The following is a 22,064-nucleotide window of genomic DNA, read 5'->3' on the forward strand; positions in this document are numbered from 1 at the left end:
ACCATTCACTGTGTACAGTTCCTGGGGTTTCTTTAAATAGGGAAAGAAGATTAAAATACTAATCTCTGCCGATTTTCCTGCGTAGCAGCAAAAATGAGCATGGCTAGAAAGACTGACCTATGAGAAAAGATTAAGAGGAGCTAAATTTGTAGAGCCTGGCTAAGCAACAACAACGAACGAGGGACGTGCTGGCAGGGTGCAAGAACAGAGAAAATGAAGTATTATTTGGAAAGACAACAGAGTTAAGGGATGAAAATTAAGGCAAGGTCAGGCAGAATGCTAGAAATATGTCCTTTAAGACTCTGGCGTGTATTTTAAGTAATGAAAGCAATGGTACGCTGAAAATACAAGCACAGGGCTGAACCGAACGCGGGTGCAAGGATCGTTGGATGCGACCAGTGACTTTAAGCGCTTCTATTCTTGAGTTTCCAAAGCAAATCACCATTAGAAAAGTGACAGCTCAGCTCGTACTATAAATCATTTCTTCTCAAGCTAGGCATCCAGCAGCCACTGATCATTTCTTAAAATCTCAAGCGAAAAATAAACCACAAGGAACAATCCTGCGCTCTGAGGGAATGGACAAGCTAATCCAATACATCTTTGTCATCTCTGGTTTCCATGACAGTTGCATAATCAGACATTTATGTAAGAAGAGGTTTCCTCCTTAAATAGCAGCCTATGATCTCATGTGCACCTACGGTATAACCCATTTGAATGGAAATGACGTGCCAGTCATATAAAACTAATGTTTTAATGCTTCTGTCTTATTTTTATTTATTTATTGTGGCAAATCAGCCTGGAGAGTACCGCTCACACATGACTAACAACTTCTTGTGGTCTTCTTGTGGTCCAAAAATAACCACAGTCCCCAGGTCTGATGAGCGCCCAGGCTCCACGCTTGCTCAGCAATTCAGTATGGAAAGCAACTGCGTATTCCCAAATCCCGAGCCCAGTGCAGCACCTAAACCAGCAGCCTTTAAGCGGCTCTAATCTGCAAAGATCGCCACTTGCCCTCAGACAGTTTCAGGTTTGCCAGGAGGTCGGGATTTCCTTGCCACATCCCTCCCGCAAAGGACCAGAGCGAGGGCTGCGATGGGAGAGCTCCAAGGGTTTGTCCTGGCCAAAGTGGGATTCCTCAGGGCAGGAGGAAAGTGCCCAGGGCGGCTCTGCTCCCGCTGCAGAGACTTCCTCCAGGCTCCTCTGAGCTCGTGCCTATGCAGAGCATCATAAAGCAATGCCAAAAATACAGATGTCTTCCCATATGCGATATTAATTGGAATGAAGAAAAGCAGAACTAGTCTGTGAAATCTCAGACCTACTCCCACCTAAGTTCACGTAATAAGAGTGAAATGCAAGCAAAAGTAACTGCAGTTAAATCTGCTTGCAAAAAAAAAACATTAAAAAAAAAATCAGCTACCTGGAATAAGTGGCTTTTATCTAAAGGCTGCAGACATCAGCAATCTAGGGAGTTGATCCCAGTAGGCAAATAGTTCTTAATGTGGATGTTCTGGGGTATCAGAGGCTCTTCAAAGGCTGTTCAGAAGCCGTGTCCAGTTAGTTGATCCTGAAATGTAAGTGGCTCTTTTTCAGACCGTCCTCTTAGTACTTTTTTTGTATCATTCTGCATCAGCCACTGTATACAAAAACATCCTCTGAGAAGAGGAAAACAGGCAAGAACCAAAATCTAATCCATTCTGCCAGCCTTTGCAGCCTCAAATTTGTGGGGCTCTTGCCAGCCTCTAAATGTTGCAGTGCCTTCTCTCGGAGATCCTACTATTAGAATAACACAAAGTATTTTATGGACTATTATTCCCAATGTCCAACAATCAGCAAAAATGTCTCCGCTTGCTCCTCAGCCTTATCTCCCTTCTCCCACTGAAGCTGATTTAGTAACAAAGATAGAGAAACATAGGGTGCATTGGGGTTTGCAAGCAATTGGCAATTGGATTTTGTAAACCCAGCAGTATCTCGGAGCAGGCTTCAATTTTCCCTGAACCCCCTGCAGCTCCTATTAGCCTCGATAACTGGTTCTAATTTTGGCCAGGACATTTGGCCAGGCCATTCGCCCAGATTTTGGGGGGGGGGGGGGGGGGGGGCAGTTCATTTGCTTGTGCAAAGCAGCTCCTACCTCCATGCAGCAAACATAGGCTGTGTAATGGCTTAATTACACGGAGCGTTACTGCTCCATATAGCTGGGCTCTGACGCACGTTACGTAACTGGATTGTTAATGCTTTTTATATGTTGGCGGAACTGAAATTAAAAGAGGAAATTATTCTCCTGATGCTCAACTCTAATCCCCATCTGTCTGTGTTTTTACTTTTCTGCACTTGCAAAGCTCCCTGATCAAAAGGTCTTGAATAGATTCCAGATTTCCAATTTAGTTTGCTTATGCAACCCAAAATATTATGGCAGCCTTTCTTGGGGGCGATTAAGCATATATTTTCAGTTCCTCCGATTCTCTCTGTTCCAAGAGCGCTAAAAATGGCATAAAGCTTTAGCTCATTCCATACTGCTAGCACCACAAACAACTTTTTTTTTTTTTTTTTTTTTAAAGAAAGACTTTTAAAAAGGATAGGAATAGCCAAGAGCTTTGCATAGAAGGAATATATTCTGAAAAAAATGTGATTTGTTAAATGTCCCCCATGCCTTGGCAAAAAAAAGCAAGGAGTCTATACTGATAGAGCTGTGCAGCCAAGGCAAACAAGAGGAGACTAGAGAGGCGAGGAGGGAGCTACGTCTTCGACAACCAGGGCAGATTCCCGAATGCAAAAAACTTGAGAGCTCTTCGGATCTGGACTTTTGCTTTGTCCCATTCTAAGGATGAGCTTTGGCTGGACAGCTAGGAATAGATCTGATCTTTCTTGTGATACTTGGATCATCCCCATCTGAAAATTGGCACTGATTTTTTTATCCATTTACTACAGTCCCCAGCCCTTCGCTTGGCGCTAGAACTACGCGATCAGCAGCCGGTTTTCTTTCGGGGAGCGAGGAGACTCCTTACACTGGAAACGTAGCTTTTCACCCAAAGTGCCAACGAATAAACCCAAAGCACCTCTGCAACAGTTGCGTTTCATCGACCCTTCGGTTTCCCAGCGCAGGATGGGAGCCAGCACCCACCATGCTCGTCTGTGCCACGTGCGGTCTTGATGCTGCGGCACGGGAGCAGGCGGCGGGGAGGACGCTTGGTGCCATTTGTGTTGGGTGCACTGTTATGAAAGAGATTTTTTTATTTTAACTACAGACGGGAAGGCTTTATTTACCCACGGCTGATGAGTGCCTGCTCTCATGGGTGACGGTGCCTGATGCACTAGATAACAACGCACAGGATGGTTTCACACCTTCTGGCCACTGGTACCGTGTTTGTGGCAGCTAGTGGATGACTGCATCGTGGTGCAGCTCAGGATCAAAAATTTGAATGGCACTTTTTCCAAATTTGGATTACGAAAGCTGTGATTTAAGGCTGTTGCCGAATCCCAGAAAATACCAATTTCTGGCTCAGCCAGGGCTTTGAGCCTTTCTGCTTTCCAGGATAATTTGATTTGAGAGTTCGAGTGCTGCCAATCTCACAGGTTTCAGAGCAACTCAGCACAGGAGATGCTCAGCAACTGAATAGGTGATCTCAGGGGAAGCCCCACTGATCCCAACCTGCCTGGTTTTGCTGGACTCAGCTTCAGACCATCTCTGCTGACTGTTCTGCCAAGCCACGAAACTCGACCCAGAACATCTCCAGTCTGAGCTTTCCCTCCAGCAGGGTCTAGTCTTAAACACGCCGACACGCTTGAAGCCTTAAACCAGAGAGGGTGTTGTAGAAATTACCACAACAGGGACAGCCCGCGAAGGCAATAGGGCTCGGACGCACTCAGCCGAGCGGCTCCAGTCGAAGCACACGAGCCGTTTATTATCTGTATTTCAGCAACACCCACAGGCTTCAGGCAGGGACCTGCTCTCCACATGTACAACAACATCCAAATATAGAGCAAGACGACAGCACAGCCACAAAGCTGCACTCACTTGAAGAGCATCCTCCCTTCCCTGCCCTGGCAGTAGTCCCTCCAGCCCCAAACTGGGGAGGACAGTATGGGACAGCCTGTGCCACTGGGGAGGAGCTGCTCTTGCTTTTACCAGCAATAGGATATTTTAAGGAATTTTTAAAATGTTTTTAGCTGGGCGACAGATCCACCAGTTCCAGAAAGGCAGGAGGGTAATCATCTGCCAGAGCTGCTCAGGTTCCAGGCTCAGGGACTATTTAAGCATATGCTAAAAATCCCTCGTCTCTGGTTAGAGCGAAGCACGGGTTTCAATGCTTTGCTGAGCAGAGGTGGACTTAAGGACATACCTAGCTTTAGGCATGTGCTTAACTACTTTGTAAAATTAAACTGAAGATAATCAAGTGCTTCTGCTGAATCAGGCCCGAGTGCTCCTCAAACTCCCATCCTCTTAAGCAAGGTGTCTTTCATCAGCATTTAATTTGAAAACATGCTCAGAAAATACCGTTAAAAAGAAAAGTTAAAGAGCCAGGAGCCTTTAGAGAGTGGAAATAAATAGCTAAAAAAAATCTGAGGAAATCATTAAGCTGCACAAACCAGCAGTGGGCTTTAAAAAGAAACTTTGACTTGTGCTAGTTCACCATTTGCACATAGATGAAAGATGCTTCAGCTCCAGGGACCTGACTTGCGATGGATTTTTCCTCCCAACTCATGCCATAAATGCTGCCGCCGGGCCGGGCAGGTTCAGCCTCGCACATTTTCCCTTCAGTCCGGCCCAAAAGCAGGTTATTTTGCAAACCGGGGTGGGAGGAAGCCTGCGGGTAACCGATGTGCCCTGGGGCAGGCTGCGTCTGCCTCCGGCTGCGCGGGGGCTCCGGCCGGGAGAGGTCCCCGATCAAATGTTGCTGCTCTCAGCGGCGAGCGCCCCACGTATAAATAACCCCAGATCCCCTTACTTCATGACCTTCATTTCTCAGCCCTGCCAAACCAGCTCCGTGCAAATCCAAACTTATCATATTCACACCTCCGCCCCAGACAAGCGTCCCAGTGGTTTTTGGGCTCCCGTCCCAGCACGGGGTGATGGTGATGCCTCCCCATAGGAGCCAGCCCCCCCAAAGCAGCCGCGTGGCAGCGAGGGTAATCGTCTCCAGATGAGCACAGCTCAATCGGATTCAGGCTCAGCACCGTTGGGGTGGTTTGCCAGGGGATGGGGCATACAGGAGGGTCTTAACCAGCACGGAAAAGGTTTGATAAACGGGGCTCGCGCGTTCTCGGATGTCTTAATACAAAATAGTAAAGTTTAGGTGGGATTTACATGAAACTGAGGTGGGCTTTGCAAACCTTTACTTTTTTCTTTATGGGTCTGTTGAATGCTAAACTCACTGCAGATAAAATTATTGAAGCGCACATGACACACAGATCATGCCCTCTCCCCCTCCCCAGGCTTTCATCAAGAGATTTCCTGGTTAGACTCAGACTTTCAAATCTTAGGCCAGGCTGGCAGCATTTCAAGTCAACTTGGGCTGATTTGGAGCTTGGATGCAAAGACTCAGTGACCCGAAACAGAAGGAAACGTGGCTGTTCCCGCAGTGCTCTGAACCTCATACGCGCTGTGACCCGGCCGCTGAGCTTCGGAGCAAGCTCGCCGTGAGCGCGCAGGGCGCGTGCGCCGGAGGCAGCCGGGGAAAAGGGCATCCCAAAAAGCAAACCCCCGCCAAATATCTGCCTGAGCACGCACACGGCCTTATTATCATTTATGGTCCATGCAGCGTTCCTCAACAGCTCAAGAAGAAAATGTTATTTCTTTAGGAGACTTGCATTTCCCATTAACTATAATTGCCTGAATAAATCTCAAGTGCTAGCACAGCTGATCTGTTTTTTTTCCTTGCCATAAAGTGTCTACCACCAGGCGTTTTCCTCAAAGTTTGATTTTGAAATTTTATCAGAACAATAATGAAAATGAATAAAGTATAATGCCTTCCTGAGCAATTCGTTGTAAATATTGAAAGGCTTTTTAAAAAAGAAAAAAAAAAAAAACCATCAGGGTTACCGTTGGCATTGCTGAACCTCGCAGCGCACTGCTGCCCCATTGCTGGAGTGGCAGAAGTGTACAATTTTTATTTGTTTGTTTTGGCACAGATGCTTGGGGAAATGAAAACTTTAAGATTTTCCCAGCATTGGCTTTAAAATTCTTGGCAGCACAAGCTTTTGCAGAAGGCAAGCGAAAAGGAGTCCTGGGCTGCCACTTAAACACTCAGAGGATTCGTAGTTGTTACTTACTGGCGGTGCCGGTCAGCTCGACGAGTAGCAGAGCAGAACGCTCGAGTCCATTTTCATGTTTGCCACTGCGGGAAGATCCTGGTTTGAAGCTGCGGTGGTGTCTTGTGGAAAAGCTTTTGAGAAAAAGCTTTTGGGATACAAGACCCATCGTTCCATGACCCTTTCCACACAGGACATGGGCTTCAACACCAGGTCTCCGGTGAACCCAGCGGCCATCATCCCTTCAGCATCCAAACCCAATAAAAGGTGCTAGGTGACGGACTTTTGAGTACACGGAAAAGTGAAACATCTGTAAAACGGCCTTGAAAAGTTGAAGGCACCGGGGTTTGTGCCTTCAGACCCAGGGTAACGCGCAGACGGGGTGACGGGCATCACAGGGGCTGCTGCGGGCGCGGGGCTGGCGGCGGCCGGGCCGGGCCGGGCGGGTACCTGCCTGCCCTTACAGCCCTCGACCTGCGGCAGGAGTAATAGCAGATGGCGGTGGTTTCTCCCTGCCAGCGGTTCTTCAAGGCTTAAAAGCTTTGCTTTGGTTTTAAAATGCTTCTTTCAGCACTGTCAATGCCCAGGGACTTTTTTAAATTAAAAAAAAAAAAAAATCTTTTAAAAGCTAAAAGGAAAAGGGCAGAAATTCTCTTCCCTCATTTGAATTCCTCATTCAAGCAATAATTCTTCACTGAAGGAATAATATACACAATTTTTAAATTTTTTTTTTTTTTTTTCATTGAAAGCTATAAGCAGACCATACTTTTCAGATGATGTTTCTTCACAGTCAGGGCTTTAGAGCTGTGCCTGTTTAAGAGACCAGAGCATTCAGGTGAAGCCTGGGTTACTCAGTATTTATTTGGACAAGTAAGTTTGAAAAGCCGGCATTTTGCGACTCTTCGTCACCATCCGCTTGAGACTGAAGCTGTGCTGTGTTCTGGCCGTGCGAGCTTCTGGCAAGAAACATCAGCTGGATCTGGGCAAACTCTGGTTGTGTTTTAAGCACAAACTCTACTTCACGGGGCTCTTAATTTCTCTATAATTGAGAACCTTCAACCTTGGTAACGCTGAGCTGCTGCTGGATAAGGAACAGCCATCGGGGCCTGAATGGGCCAGTGTTGTGCTCTGCGACTTCAGAGTTATTTTGAATAGTGAGTCTGCTTGTGCTATTTGGGATCTCGGAGGGAATCCCAGCTCATCCCAAAAATATTTCCATGGCTTGCTCGTCCTGACCACCCTGTGAACCCGGGAGGTCTGGCAGGTCCAGCAGGGTTTTTGTGCTAGTGCCAAAGTGGAGGTCGGCATAGTGATACCTGCCCAGAGATCGGGTATCCTACAGGGTTATTTAGGAAAATATTTTCACTTCTCCCCCCCGCCCCCGATAAATAATGAAGGATCTACTAAATTGGAAGCTGTGACCATGCTCGCTGGCTCAACAGTGACATTTTTCAAACAGCACCATAACATAAAAAAAAAACCCAAACCCAAGAAGTCCAACACTACTCAGTGTAAACCTTACTTTGGGGATTTTTCATTCTTACTAAAAACTATTAGATGCAAAATATTGATATCCCAGGTCAGACTGTGACTGCTGGAAATACAGTGCAACCATATTTCAGGTAATTTAAAAATGCTTCTGAAAAGCAATATATGGGATACTGAAGCAAGCTATGAAACTTCCTATCAAAGAACTTCCTTTATTTTGCCTTTCGGCTCTGCCACCACCACTTTTCACCCACCCTAAAGCAGCAGCGAGGAGAAACCCAGTGGCCGGCGCGGCGTGGGCACCTCTGCCTTTGCCGGGAGGGGTAACCGCATCGCACCCGCCAGGGACCTGCCTTGGAAATGCTATATTTGAAACAGAGCCCTAAAGTAGTGCAACTCCTTGGATAAATACAGTGGTGTACAGACAGTTTATTCTCCTGCAAGAGCAAGCAAAGTTGCAGCTGCCCCGGGGACTTTTCACAGACCTCAGCTCTGGATCAGTCCTTTGTATCCAGTCTGATGGGAGCAGCATTTCAGTGCTCGGGTAGAAGCTGTTATTTCCTGTAGGAAAAACCCTGATCCCTCTAGAAGCCCGTGATCTGCTTCACACACGCCTTCTGTATCACTAGAGACTGTCGCAGCTGGACACGCAATATTTGTCATCGCCAGTTATAATACAAACCCTCTCACGTAGAGGCAGTTAAAAACCCAAAATCCACGCTGCCCTTTCCTGCTGCAAAATAAATATGTTGCTACAAGAGTCTCTTCCCGCCCCCCCCCCCCCATCCCTGCTGCCATTTGCACACAAATGTTAGCAAGGATAGCTAAAGTGGAAGAGCAACAACCTTTTCCTTCCCTTTCTTCTGGAATTAATTTCCAATGCATTGGGTTTTAAAATTGCTTGATAGCAAAGTGTAAAAGAAGTATGTCTTCAGGATGGTCTGGGTGTAATCTAACAGTATTGTAAATCTATCAAAACCAACATAAACTTATTTGTATTTTTCTGTGTTCACAGGAAAAAAAAATATATATATATATACTAAGATAAACTGAACCATTCTCTTTGAACTTTTTCTTTGTTTAAATTAAATACTCTGGAAGCCAGCGAGTTAATCATACCGCAAAACGCATCAGGTTTACAAGCTTAGATTTTTTTTTTTTTTTTTTTTTGTAAATGAGCAAGTGTTCCTTGTGATAACTTGGGGAATTATATTTTCTGAATGGTGGGAAAATACCCAATTACGTCACATCCCCCCAAACTAAACACACTAGGCAGGAAATACAAAAAACTCTTTTTCTTTGCCTCTATGCTGGAGAACTTCAGTTGGGGATCATAATTGCTTTTGAAATGCTCCTTCTTAATGATGTTGCTCCTATTCATGTTTCTTTTACAGCATTTTCTGAACTGTTTTAGGTATTTGGATTCAGTTTCTTAACTTGGAAAATGTATTTTTCCCTTTATAGAGTAATGCTATATCTTAAAACCCTTTCTGTTTTGATGTTATGAAACAGGTACCCTTGACATAACTATCAATGCCTCATGGTGCAATTAATCATCTTGCTGCGTTTCGGAGGATAATTGCTATTTCTGATACAGTAAATCACTCGTTTCCATTGATCGGCAAGTCTCGGGTGGGCTGGAGGTTGGTTGCTCTCCATTCCTGTCCGCACCATCCGAGCCCCAGCACTGCAAAACCTGCCTCCGAGCCTTGCAAGAAGAGACCAGAGCCGCGAGTCCGACCTCTTCCAGCGCCTTCAAACCTCTGCCTTTATTCCCTGTCCTTCGGGCAATCCCCTGCCCTCCTCTTGCCATGTTGACAGCACAACTTTCTCCCCATAGGAGCCTCAGCTGGGATGCAACATCCACACAAACCGATAACTGGCAGCAGGCTTGATTCGGACTGCGGGAAAAAGCTGAGCATCTTCCTGCAGAGCTTTCCGCGCAGCAGCCGGCATTGTTTAGCTTTGAACCTCTCAGATTAAAAACTTTTCTGCAAAATTTATTTTGATGGGGATTTTTCTTGTTGCAACAAAAAGCCATGCCAGCTTCGGGAAAAGCCAGCCGGTTCCAATCGGAGGAGAAAAATGTGCAAATTGCAAAACATGGCAAGTTTTTCAGGATGGAATGAGCCCAGATGGATTCTCCCGTTTCCTTTGCCAGGAGGAGGAGCAACTCAGAGCTCGCGCGTGTCATGGTGAAGACCCGGCACCCTGCCACTGCTGCGGGCCCCAGGGACAGGCCTGGGACAAGAGAGCCATGGCAGGGTTCAAAATCAGAAACTTTTCAATTGCTGGAGACCAAAGAACAGATCCTGGCACATCAAAGTTGACGGACAAGTGTAGCTTTTGTTGCTCATTAGAAACGTCTGCTTTTTTTCCAGAAATCGGCTCCTTGTTTCCTTAGTAACCCCTCCTGGTAGAAGTAAATGCACCTGAGCGTAGCTTAGCAATGGGAAATTTCTACATACGTTGCTGCATCCATTTCCACCCACTCACAGTGTCTCCATAAGCTTCCATGTCAGCCCCGCCATTACGCGGTGTATGGGCTGAGCGCTAGAGGAGTAGGTGCAGTTGGAGACCGAGAAGCCCGTTAACCAAAGTCTCCGCGAAGAACAAAAATAAACCCTCACCAGTCACCGTTGCAAATGTTGCTCCCAAGGGATGGGAGAAATTGTACGCCGAGATGTATGCGCATAAGCCTGCCTACGCCTCTGTGTGGGAAGGGGTTTAATAGAGAGCCGAGAAAGAGCCTGCATGTAGGAGGAGAAAAGAGCAGATGTTAGCAGTGCCTTTTTGTTTTCCTGGATGGCATGGCAGGGAGGGAAGATGGAAAGGAGAGCTCCCCTTCTGCCGAAACAGAAGCTGAAGATGCTAGCTGCAGGAGACGGGTAAGGCTTTTTCCACTTGTCCAGGTTGGACTCGGAGGCGTTTGCGACAGCAGCGTCCGCGAGATGAGGACTTGAGGCTCGCTGGCAGGACCGTGCAATGACCATCCTGGAGCACCAAGCACAGCACAAGCCTTGTTCTGAGGTGTCTGGCTTGGAAAGGACTTCTCACTGTGCTTATGGAGACTGGAGCAGGTCCCCTTCACCCTCCCCAGGGACTGTGGAGCTGGAGACAGTCACAACTGGCCAGACTCAGTGTTTTAATCGATGGTTAGGGGGCATCCTCCATCAAGAACCCGTTATCAGGTTTCTGAATATACCGACGGTTCCAGTTCCACTACAAAAACTTTGGTGACTTTCCAAAGAATCATCTCTCTCCCCAAAATAGCCGTGGGGGATGCAAGTACATGTAATTCGATGTGTAACTCTCCAAGCAGGAGAGGGCTGGATAATTCACCACATCAGACACGCACATTATGTTGCAGGGCCATACTATTGCATTTGATACCTTGAATTTTATGCCAGGCTGTTTCATAATCTACAATGCAAATTCCCGGTGGACGGCAGTGCCCGGTGAGCTGCCAGGCACGCAAACCCTGCTCCTCCTACACGCGGAGAGGCTCCTTTTTGGGAGAATGGACTTGCAGGTCAGATACAAAGTGCAAAATTAAGTCAGAGCAGGAGCGAGCTGTGTCAGTGTGGCACACAGGACTGGAAGTTAGGAGGGCCAAATAATGGCTGGACTTGCCACAAATACCCTCTGTTATTGAATTTGCACTGTAGTAGCTTTTAGAAGCCCCGAAGTTAACCCTCAGCACCGTACTGCAGAGAGCGCCCCTGCTTGGAAGATTTGAGAGTCTAAATATTGCACGGAGCATCCCTGTGCCTCTGTAGTAGGTGCCTCACCCGGAGAAGGGCTGGGGCTGCGCAAATACTGCAGAAGCGCCTGGACTCTGCACGCGGAGGCCATTTGGGTGTCAAACTAAATGCCCTAGCCATGTTTTTATATATACTGTTGTTAAACTGGCAAAGGGCGAGCAGGCTGCTCACCCCATCATTCAGCACAGCGGCTTTGCAAGGCAGAGATACAGGGGCCCTTTAAAACTTTCATGAATGAGGCTCTCATAAATTCCATATTCGAGAAACTCTGGCTGTATCCTTTGGTCATAAAAAGAAATTAAAACTGCATATAACATTCAGTACCCTGTAATCCTGCTGCACAGCCTTGTGCCTGCATAAATCAGAGCCTCTCATGAATATTGCACTGTACCTGCAGCGGCCTGACCCACATGGTTAAAAGAGATAAATAAAAGGAAAACAAAGCGACAGTCACGTAAAGGCTTCACAAACAGCACCTGCTTTCTGAAAGCCTGAAAGGTCACCAAAAGCAACCCGAGAAGTACACAGACTTCAGGGACCTGATCAAAGCCTTAAAAGGAGGAGAGAGTGTATTTTCTTTCTTCCTCTCTTGCAACAGTGAGGAAAGCCCTGCAATACATGGCAAATCCTCCGGCAGGAGTTTTGTGGTCGTGGAGAGGGACAAGCTGCAGAACACCCCAGGGGTGGTGAGGAGCAAGGAAGAACAGCTATTTTATGAGCCTGGGAGGGGGAGCAAGACCCAAGCTTCAACAGTAAAGCACTTTTCCACCACAAAAGTTCTGGATTTCAAATTTTGTCTTGGTTAAAGCTAAGGATCCGCTCCATATTTTTTTTTAATCCCAAAATTTTACAGAATAAAAATCTAGCTTCTTCTCCAGCGCCAAAAGAGAGACCAGGGCTAGCCGCTATTAGCGACTTCCCCGGAGACCTAGAAGGCACATCGCCGTGCTCAGAGGTGGTTTCTGTTGCAGAATCTTCAGTAACGGGCAACAAGAAATTCGGCCAAGACACCCCCCTCTGTCCCCTCCACCCACCCTGGTCTCCTTGCTGCCCAGCAGGTCTCGCTCCCAGGATCCGTGCGCGGGAACAGCACGGAGGCAGGTAAGAGGCAGTGAAAAGCATGGCGTAAAGCCGCCTGCTTTGCACGGATCAGAGCCCACACACCAAGGCTGTCACTTTCTGGGCATTTGCTTGGTTTGCAACCTTTGCCAAGTTAGTTTGCTTCTGCCTCAGTTTCCCCACTTGTGAACAGTAGAGCTTTAGCTACCTCCAACTCCTTGGTGTCCACCAAGCATCCTAGAAGATACCTGAGCTTTGACCAGTACGATTTTACATAGTGCCTCGTACAGACTTGCCACATGCTACCTTCCCACCAAATAGTGGATTTTTTTTTCCTTTAATAACGGCAACCCCCTTTTAGCTCCTCACATCGCAGCTTCTCCTACACCAACCAGAAACACGGCGCAGCATTGTGCCCCCCATTGCTGTGTTGCAAAATCCCGCGTCTTAAAACATTAAGCACAGGTTTGTGTTGTAGCCGATGAATACTGTTAAAAGGGTATTGAATGCTTTTTCCATTGCCATTAATTGAGTGAAGAGAAAACAGACTCCGCTGCTGTCATATCACATCCAAATAATTAGCTCAACTATAAATAGCTCAGCTTACTCACTTTTTTCTTTTCCTCTTTTTTTAAGGTCAAGACTGCAGCCAAAAGGAGGAGCAGCGCGTCCCAGAAGAGCATCCCTCTTCTGCTTGGATTCAGACAAAGGAGCAGACGAGGAAGTGCGTCTGTAATCAATGGTCCCAGGGCCACACAATTACATCATAATTAGAGAACTCATTAGTCCCACTGAGGTAAGGAGAGGGGGAAAGGAGTGTTAGCAAGCCCACATCTATGGAAATTTATGTTAGCTTAATTAATGAGCATTTTCAAACCAATTTTAGCTAAACTGCCTTTGTTTTCATTGGATGATGCTTCTGTGAGCATCAAGTGAGTTTTTTCTTTAATCACTTCAACATTAAGTAGAGCTTCTACACGAGTGAAATGAGTAGAACAAGCTGTGCCACCGAGGCATCTTCTTCACCTTAATTAAGGGGTTTCCACCCCCAAGCCGGTGGGAGCCCTGCCCTTGCGTTTGCTGCAGCTGACCCTCATCCCTGCTGCCACTCGTTAGAGGGTATATCCTGAATATCCAGGTGCCTCTGGATGGCATCACATCAAGATGCTATAAAGAGCAATAAAAATAAACAGTTGTAGCAACACTGAGCACAGTGCAGGCTCTTTTACTCTGCTCCTGGACATATAAAATAGACACGGCTGTAAGAAAGCTCTTTATTGCTTGACCCGAACAGCAGCCACACCGTGTTCCCACACCTTTCCTGCTGTATTGGCTTTGCCATCGTTTCAGAATTGTCACCGTGATACAGCAATTAACAGCTTCAGTAGCCAACAGATCAAATCCACACTAGATGCCAATAATTTATAGTTGCCTTAATTAGAAGAGGTCCTTGAAGTTTCTGTAAGGGTGCTCTAACGGAGCTGTTTGTGTGAGGTTATCGTTATCCCCTGGCAAGCCCTGGTGCTTATGGCTGCGCTTGGGTATTAAACTCCTTTTGAGTGATGTTTATTTTGTGCAATACACGGTCTCAGTTCCAGTCCAAGGGTTGCACAGTGGTGTATTTAGATCCATCTTTAGCCGCTGTATGAAACCTGAAATATTCCTTTTCTTCCTTCTTAACTTCCCAACTCTTTGTAATGTCATAAATCACAGAAGCCTCACCGTGCTCACTCGGGGCCTTTCTGCAGCAGCGTGCAAGGGGGAACTGAAGTCTCTCTCCACTGTTCAAAGCAAAAGATGATTTTCTGCAATCACTGAGTTTTCACCGGAGCCAGTGGCAGTTAAATATCCAACTTGAAAAATATATTTGCGCTCTGGCAGGTCTGGCAGGTCTTCAAGTGGATCCTGACCTACTCGCAGATATTTTTCCCTTCCTAGTCTCACATGCAACCATATTTTCCAGATACACTTATCTACCTGCCATGTACAATGATGTATAACCCTGAAGAAAGCAAAGTAGGTGATTACCTTTCCCCAGTCAAGTGCAGTAGAAAGGTCAGATTTAATATGAAGCTGAGGGGCGATGAAATGACACAGAATATGTACAAAAATAGAGCGTAGCCACACTGAAAGGCAGCGCGTCTGCTCGTCCGGGTGAAACGCCCAGCAGCACAAATGCACCATTCATCTCCACAGAGGCTCTTTATTGCTCCCTGGTCTTCGATTTGGGACATGGCTCCACTTCCACAGGAGATACATTTTTAGGAAGCTCCTGTGAATTAAGCAGGTGAATCATTTTCATCTGCGTGTCCTTCAGCTCCCCAGAGAGCCCTCTCCTGCGAGCATCCCTCCGGGCCCTGCCGCAGGCTGCGCCGGGCTCCGCGCAGAACCAGTGACATCCAGCGGCTGCCCGGCTCCCCGCATTTCCCCCAAAGGAGGCGAGCTGGATCCCACTTGGATTGTCCCAGGCTTTTACGATGGAAAAGATATTTTTCCCCAGTCTCACCCTTCCAATGGCTGGGGAACTGCCACAGGTCGTATATGCAGTCCTACAGTTATTTCTTTTAGTCTTGGTAGTGTCTTTGTCTGAGCATTGCTGGACTCCTACAAAATAGACAGATTGTTCACGTAAATGGAAGTAAATGCACAATGGAGCAGCTCCCTGCCTTCAGAGGAATACAGTGGCAGTCCCTTTCCATGCCCTAAATGCAATGGGATAGTTCACCGCTTCCATATCTAAATTAGATTCTGCTATACACGTGTTTTTCTCCAAGTCCTCCCTAAAGCCCACAGCAAATTTCAAGGAGAAATCCTGGCCGCTCACTAGGGTCCGAGCCCCAGATCCAAAGCACTTATGTTAAAGATTCAAGATCAGCCACAGAACATAGGAGTGCCTTTTAAAATAATTTCAGTTGAAAACTAGCTCCTGCTTTTGCTCTCCTGCCTCATTTCTGAGTTCAGGATTCGAAGTGCCTTTCCAAACTCAGCTCCAGGCAGACCTGCTTGGATGGATAAATGCCTTGAAGGTTATGGGTAAGACATCAAACTTGGAAGTGGTTATTCTTAAAGTCAAGAAAGGAAAGTTTCTGAAGCTATCTATGATAGGTCGATAAGAAATAATAGAGAATTGTTTCTTTTAAACACAAAGAACAATTCAGTCATAGTATGACTCATGATAGAGACATTATGAAAGTTATCAGATGAAAGTCCACATGCTAAATCTTTTTAATATTGAGGAGAAAGGTAACAATTTACTGTCCGTGCTAAAGCCTGGGCTTCCTGGAAGAGTATCTTGCCTTGCTTCTGCTGCTCTGCATTCCCCATATCTGCCTCTGTCTTTTAAATGAGTGCCATGACTCACAGGCTAATAAAAAATTTTTAAAGAATTACTTCTTTCCTAGGCAGTCAGATCCATCCCAGTTAAAAGTGAACTCTGGGAAGGTGCCAAATATTTAGAGCATAAATCTGAAACCCAATAGTGATCTGCTTCCTTTATCTACAGATATTGGGTGTCATCCAGATACCAGCACTCCCATCATCTCCTGTGGGCCCACGGTGTGCAGCTTCTCAGGGGAGTTTTCAAGGAAAAAGAAAAATTACATGTAGAACCAAAAAACATATTCCAAAAAACCACTAACAGCTAATTCTGGCCAGCTAGAAAATCAATATATGGTCTAACCCAGTCATCTAGACCTTCCCTATTGAAAGTCTGCTTTCTAGCAGGGCCCCTTTGAGCACCCCCCCTTCATCTGAAATGCAGCACCGCTAACCAAATAGCTGGTTTCAAACCACTTTAAGACCCATATGAGGAGTCTATGCCCTGCAGTGAGTTTGGCAGTCAGCACTTTAAAAAATAAACTCAGCTACAGAATGATGATTTGCATAGCGCATGGTGACTAAAATTAGCCTGCCTCGACTCCATCTCGAGAGGAAGTCTGACTTGCCACTGCAGCTTCAGGTTTCTTGGCTTTAAGAGAAATTCATAGCATCCGAGGAACACAGACGTGTCTTCTGTGCAGTCCCGCTCCTCTTGGCTGGCACTGTATTCTCCAAAGCTCCATCTCAAAGCTGTCCTACAGCACCAGCAAAAGCCTCATTCTTCCTAACATGGGAAACCAGGGTATGCTGAAACCTGTGAAAGCCCTGTTTTCAGTGTGAAAATGTTTAGAAGATGATTTATTAAGGAAAGAACGCATTGCAGGTCACAAGATGGTCTGTCCTGGATGGAGGAAGGATAAAACCTCTCTGAGAGCTAATCGCCACATGAGACAGAGGTTTCTTAAAGCAGAGGTCTGCTGAAAGGCGCTCTGCAGCAGACGTACACAATGTAAAGTTGTTTTAGGATTGGTACGTTAACCTTCATTAGCTATTGGATTAACGTGAGATACCCTAACTTGATTCTCAGTCATTGCCCCACATCATCCTTGCGTAACAGCTCGGGCTCCTCTGTTATAATTGAATATTGTGATTTGGCTGGCCAAAAAGCTCGCACGCTTGCTCTGTCTCATTTAATTCTGCAGATGAACAGATGTCCATAGGAGGTCACGCTAGTCCACCATAGATGTCTCTGACGAATTTAAATTATTCAAAAAGTCAATCATCATCTAAGTGCTAAGCTGTTTTTTTTTTTTTATTTCAGCTTGAGATGTGGCTATAGCTTCTCTCCCTGAGATGTATAAATAATTAATGTAGTTATGTAGTGGGATCACTCAGGACCTGTGCTGCAGAGTGCTGCTTGCACAGATCCCCTTCTCGCCCACCACACAAACTCAGCTCAGCTCAACCGTGTTTCATCCATCCTCCATAGCCGACGTTTGGGGCCGGGGCCTGGGCCCTTGGACCGCATTTCTCAGGGTTTTGGTTCCTCTGTCCCCGCAAGGTTCCAGATACCTTTGAATCTGAGATCATAGCTACCAGAGGTTCATAGCTTAATGCTTGTATTAAATTTGTGCAAAATAAACTTGCTGTAGCGATGATCCAGTTAAGTACCAGTTTTTATATTTTATATGAACGAAAGCCAGCATCTAATTTCATTTTCTGCTGTGTTGTAGAATTGAAAGGTAATGATTCACTCTTAAAAATACATTTTAAATGATTTAGTTACTACTTTGACTGCAATATGTACCTTGTGGAAGGAGCCCAGAGTAAAAGCTCGCTGAGGTGCAGAGTCCTGGCTGGTTGCAGTTAGGAACAGAACAGCCCCATGACATGAAATCCGATGATACATTGAACTTCTGACCTATAGCAGAAATCTGATCGTCCCACCCAGCTTCTTCTTCATTTCAGCTTGGTTCAGGAAAACAAAAGTCTTCATTCAACATTCAGTTTTCTCCACCCTTCACCACTGGAATTTTTATATGATCTAAATTAAATGTGCCAGACTTTGAAGGTAAAATTTACGAGTGCCTAAGCGAAATCCACGGTGTCTTTCTGTTTCTATAGCTATTGTCATTAAGCCTTGTACTGATCTGATGAGGCCCTCCAGGAAAATGAGGTGCTACTGCATCCAACTTCGCTGTGGTTGAAGCAGAATAAAATACTCTACTATTACTGGATTATTTTTTTTCTGGACTGGAGGCAATCATTGCTTTTTGCCAACCTTAGCCACATTCTCTGCTCCTAAGTTTAAGAATTAGTTGGGAAGTCTTTATTCAGGATTCCTGATATGTGAGGCAAAGTTTGAGCGAGGCACAGCCTACCTGAAGTTTAATTACTACGCAGCGGTGGCGAGTTGGGGTAGAAGTAGCCAATAACCTGCAGTGTGTCACAGCCACGGAGCTGACACCTCTGCAGCGTTGTGTGAAGATAATTAGGTCTTACAAGACATGCCACCATGCTGGATGGAGTCCAGTGCAGCAGTCCTCCTTATCTGAGTTTCTGCTCAACTTTATGCCCATACGCTCTTTGCTCATCAACGACCAACCTCCATGTGAGCCAAGAGTGCGTAAGAGGACGATGGCTTTACCCACCCATGCTTCTGATAAGCTAAAAACAGATTGAAAGTCTAAGTCAATTACACTTAAGCATGTGATAAAATTCTTTGCTAAACTGGGGCCTAAGTCAGTGTGATCTTAGGGTGGAACTCAAATAACTGCTCTTGGAGGAGGAAGAACAGGCACAAGAACGGAGCCAAAGGTTCTCCTGGGGTGAGCGGCAAGAGCATGAGCAAATGGGAAAACGGCGTGATCCGAGAGAAGGAGGGATTGTATGACTGGCTCCGTGGCTGCGGCTTGGCAGGAGGAATTTCCTCGTGGGAATGTTGCCAGGAGGGTGAGGAAATTGCTTGCTTTTCTAAGCAGAAGTAACTAATAAAGGAGGGGTGAGAACAAAGGTTCTCGCCTGTGTTGTAGGCAGTGTCACTAAGACATAGTACTAGTGGCGCTTTGAGTTGTGTTGTCTAAAATAGCGTGCTTGCTTTAGACTTTTAAAAGAAGGGTAAAGTAATAGAGTTCATCTCTTGTAAGCATCTGTGATTGCCATTCAGGACGTCTATGGCAATGGCTTGTGTAGTCGAGAATAAAAATAGCCCAGGTCTAAGACATCAGTCCCAGATTTCATCTTACGTTCTGGAGACTAACACTTACATGTTTCAGGCTTTTGTCCGTTTTGGAAAATAAGTAAGTTGCAATCTGGATAGAGGGGACCTTAGCTTCCCTGGAGAACATTTTAATACATCAGGAACTAAACTCTGAAACTGGTAGAGCTGTGTGTGCGAGAGCCCAGCTTCACCGTGCACAAAGACATAGTAGATAGAGCCAAAAAATATCTGTGTAAGAGAGAACCAGACAACCTCCCCAAAATCACCAGCTCCCCCCAGGGGGCCTTTTGGGCACTGTGCTGGCTGAAAAGAGGCTTGGAGCTGTGCAGAAAAGCTGTTTCTGGAGATATTCGTACTCCATAGAGGGAAAGAAGACTTCATGCCTGAAGGATCTCCGTGATTATATCTCCATTTCGTAGGTGCCATCTACAACTGGTTAGAACCTAAAAATGGTAACTACTTCTGCTCAGAAGAGACAGCAGCCTCTTTTCTCCCCTTATACCAGAAAAATTGTTTTGAACTGACTCTTCTAGATAAATAGCACTTAGAAGTATGTGTAGTGCTCATGATGAGTCTAGTGTAGGGGTTTGTGGTCACTTTTCATGCCAAGGATCACAAATCAATTAAGAAAATCTTGTCGCTTGGAAACTCTTCTATTCACAGTTGCATCAAATCACTGTAGCAGTAACTTACATGGAAAAATAACATTAGGGATATTTTTATTTTTAGCTGTCTTAATGAAATATAGCAGATGGAAATAAAGAGGAGAAGCCCGTCCTGTGTGACTAGCCATCTGTCTGGGGATCAGCAACAAGTATTTCATGGATCACAGCTAGAAAATTAGTGGGTAATTAATGTCAGTCTTCAAGCTACCTTACAATTCTTCACTCTGTTTATTCTGCTCTGTAGAGTGGCTTTCAAACACCACCCATAACTTACCCGGCCATGAGAGACATGCTCATAGCACCACCCTTAGCTGTAGGGTACTAAACCTTGGGTTGGGCACCATCGGTTCCCTGCAATCCCTCCCTCCTGCACAGATCTGCAAAGCTGTCAGCAATCACGTAGCCATCCACTCACCATGAGCTCAACTACCAAGATCCTCAGGACTCTTCCAGTTGATCTAAATTTGCCTTAAAGACATTCGCATCCCGCCCTCGGTTCTGTAGCACACCAAGCACCGGGACCACTGGCACCTGCACTAGGCATGTCATGGAGCCAGGTTACTAACTTGAACAGGGAGTAAAGAGCTATTATCCAAAACTACTTTTTTGTGTTGGGTTTCTTACTGACATGTAGCTTTTCCAGGTTCGTTAACTAGCTAGTCTGGAATCTAGCTCTTCAACACTGCTCCAATTACTTCTACGCACTGTTCAGTTGGAGGAAGCCTGTCTTGTTTAATGACATCCTAAACAGACACACAATCCTGAACGCCGCTAAAGGTCATGCAGCCCGAGTTTTTGGAGATGAGATACTTATTCGGTGTTGTCATCGTTATACCCTCTCGGTGCTCACACATGCTGCATTATGGCTGCAGTTTGCTCTCCCTTTCCTTTTTGGGAAAATCAATGCCTTGTCGCAAGAAAGTTTTTATGTTTCACCTTTGCAGAGTATTGCTTATTCTTCTCCGGTAACAGGATATTGTTATCAGGCTGTTTTAACTTTGTTTATTACCTCCATTCTGCCAGCTCCTACAATTCACTTGATACTGTTTTGGTTATTTTTATGCTTTGATTTAAGAACACTGTGCCCCAAGACGGCACTTTAAGAAATGCCCCGAGGAGCAGAGCCAAGGGAGTCATTGGCTTATTTACTGGACGGTGCTGAGCCCTACACGGTGCCTTAGGAAACACCTCTCTTCTCAGAAATCCACAGCTAGCTGGTAAAACTCTACTGTATGGCATAAACATAATTAATCTTCGCAAAACCCTAGACACACAATATCTGAACCTGGTGTAGCAGGTGGAAATTGTGTTATTTCTTATCCGAGGAAAGCGGCCCCACCGACAGAACTTAAATCTAGGAAATCCTATTTGTAGACCTAAGTTTTTTACTATATCTTCTATTACTTTTGTGGCCCTTTTTTTTCCTTCTGAATGGGGAAGCACTCTCAGTTTGCTGACAAATACCAAATATTTGCAAACATGTTTCAGTCAATCCTTTACAAGCTTGCAGGTACATTTACAAGTCATGAAAATGTCCCCTCGACTCCGCGGCAATAACTTCACTGTCTCATCCCTCTTCCCTTTAGCCCATCTTAGGTGAGCCGAAGGCGCCGGCGCCGGCCGTGCTTGGCAGCGGGGGCCGAGCCGGCCGGCACGGCAGCTGGTCCTCCACAGCATCGCACCCGCCGAGGGCGTCGGGGCCGGGGTGGGGATTGGGATGTCAATTAGAGGGAAGCCATCAATCAGCCCCTCCCTTCCAGCTTTCCTCTGAAAACGCCTGTAAGGAAATTATTAAAATGCATCCTCGCTGATCCCCCCTGGCCTCATCTACCGAGGTCTAAATTAGAGGAGCAGATGTGTGAGTTAGGTGTGTGCCGCTTTTTCAGATGAGCCGTGCGGCTGGTTGGGCGGCCGGGCTCAACCTCGCCTGCTCTGGGCGGGGGGGACACGTGTGCGAGCGAGCGGTGTTTTGCTTTGATACTTTATCTGCCTTAAAAACGGGGCTTACCCACTTCACAAAGAAATTGTGAAGATTGTCTAATTAAGACTCGGAAGGGTTGCTAGAGAGCTAAGCGAGAGCTTATGAGACATAAAATGCCATTTGCTTTTTAATGAAGAAAGGATGAAGAGATAATCTTGAAAACAAACATATAGGCAGTGTCACAAGCCTTCTGCATATCCTTTGCCGTAGCCCAGTTTCTGTTTTGGTTGCATGTGCACATCTGGGCTGGCGGGGGAGGGAGCGAGCATCTTCTGCTTCCTGCAGGCTGGACAGACATAAAAGCAAACGTGCAGAGCCGCTTG

This window comes from Nipponia nippon, unplaced genomic scaffold (assembly GCF_047370975.1).
Source record: "Nipponia nippon isolate SJK-2023a ecotype South Korea unplaced genomic scaffold, ASM4737097v1 scaffold_14, whole genome shotgun sequence".
In the NCBI taxonomy this organism is placed as follows: Eukaryota; Metazoa; Chordata; class Aves; order Pelecaniformes; family Threskiornithidae; genus Nipponia; species Nipponia nippon.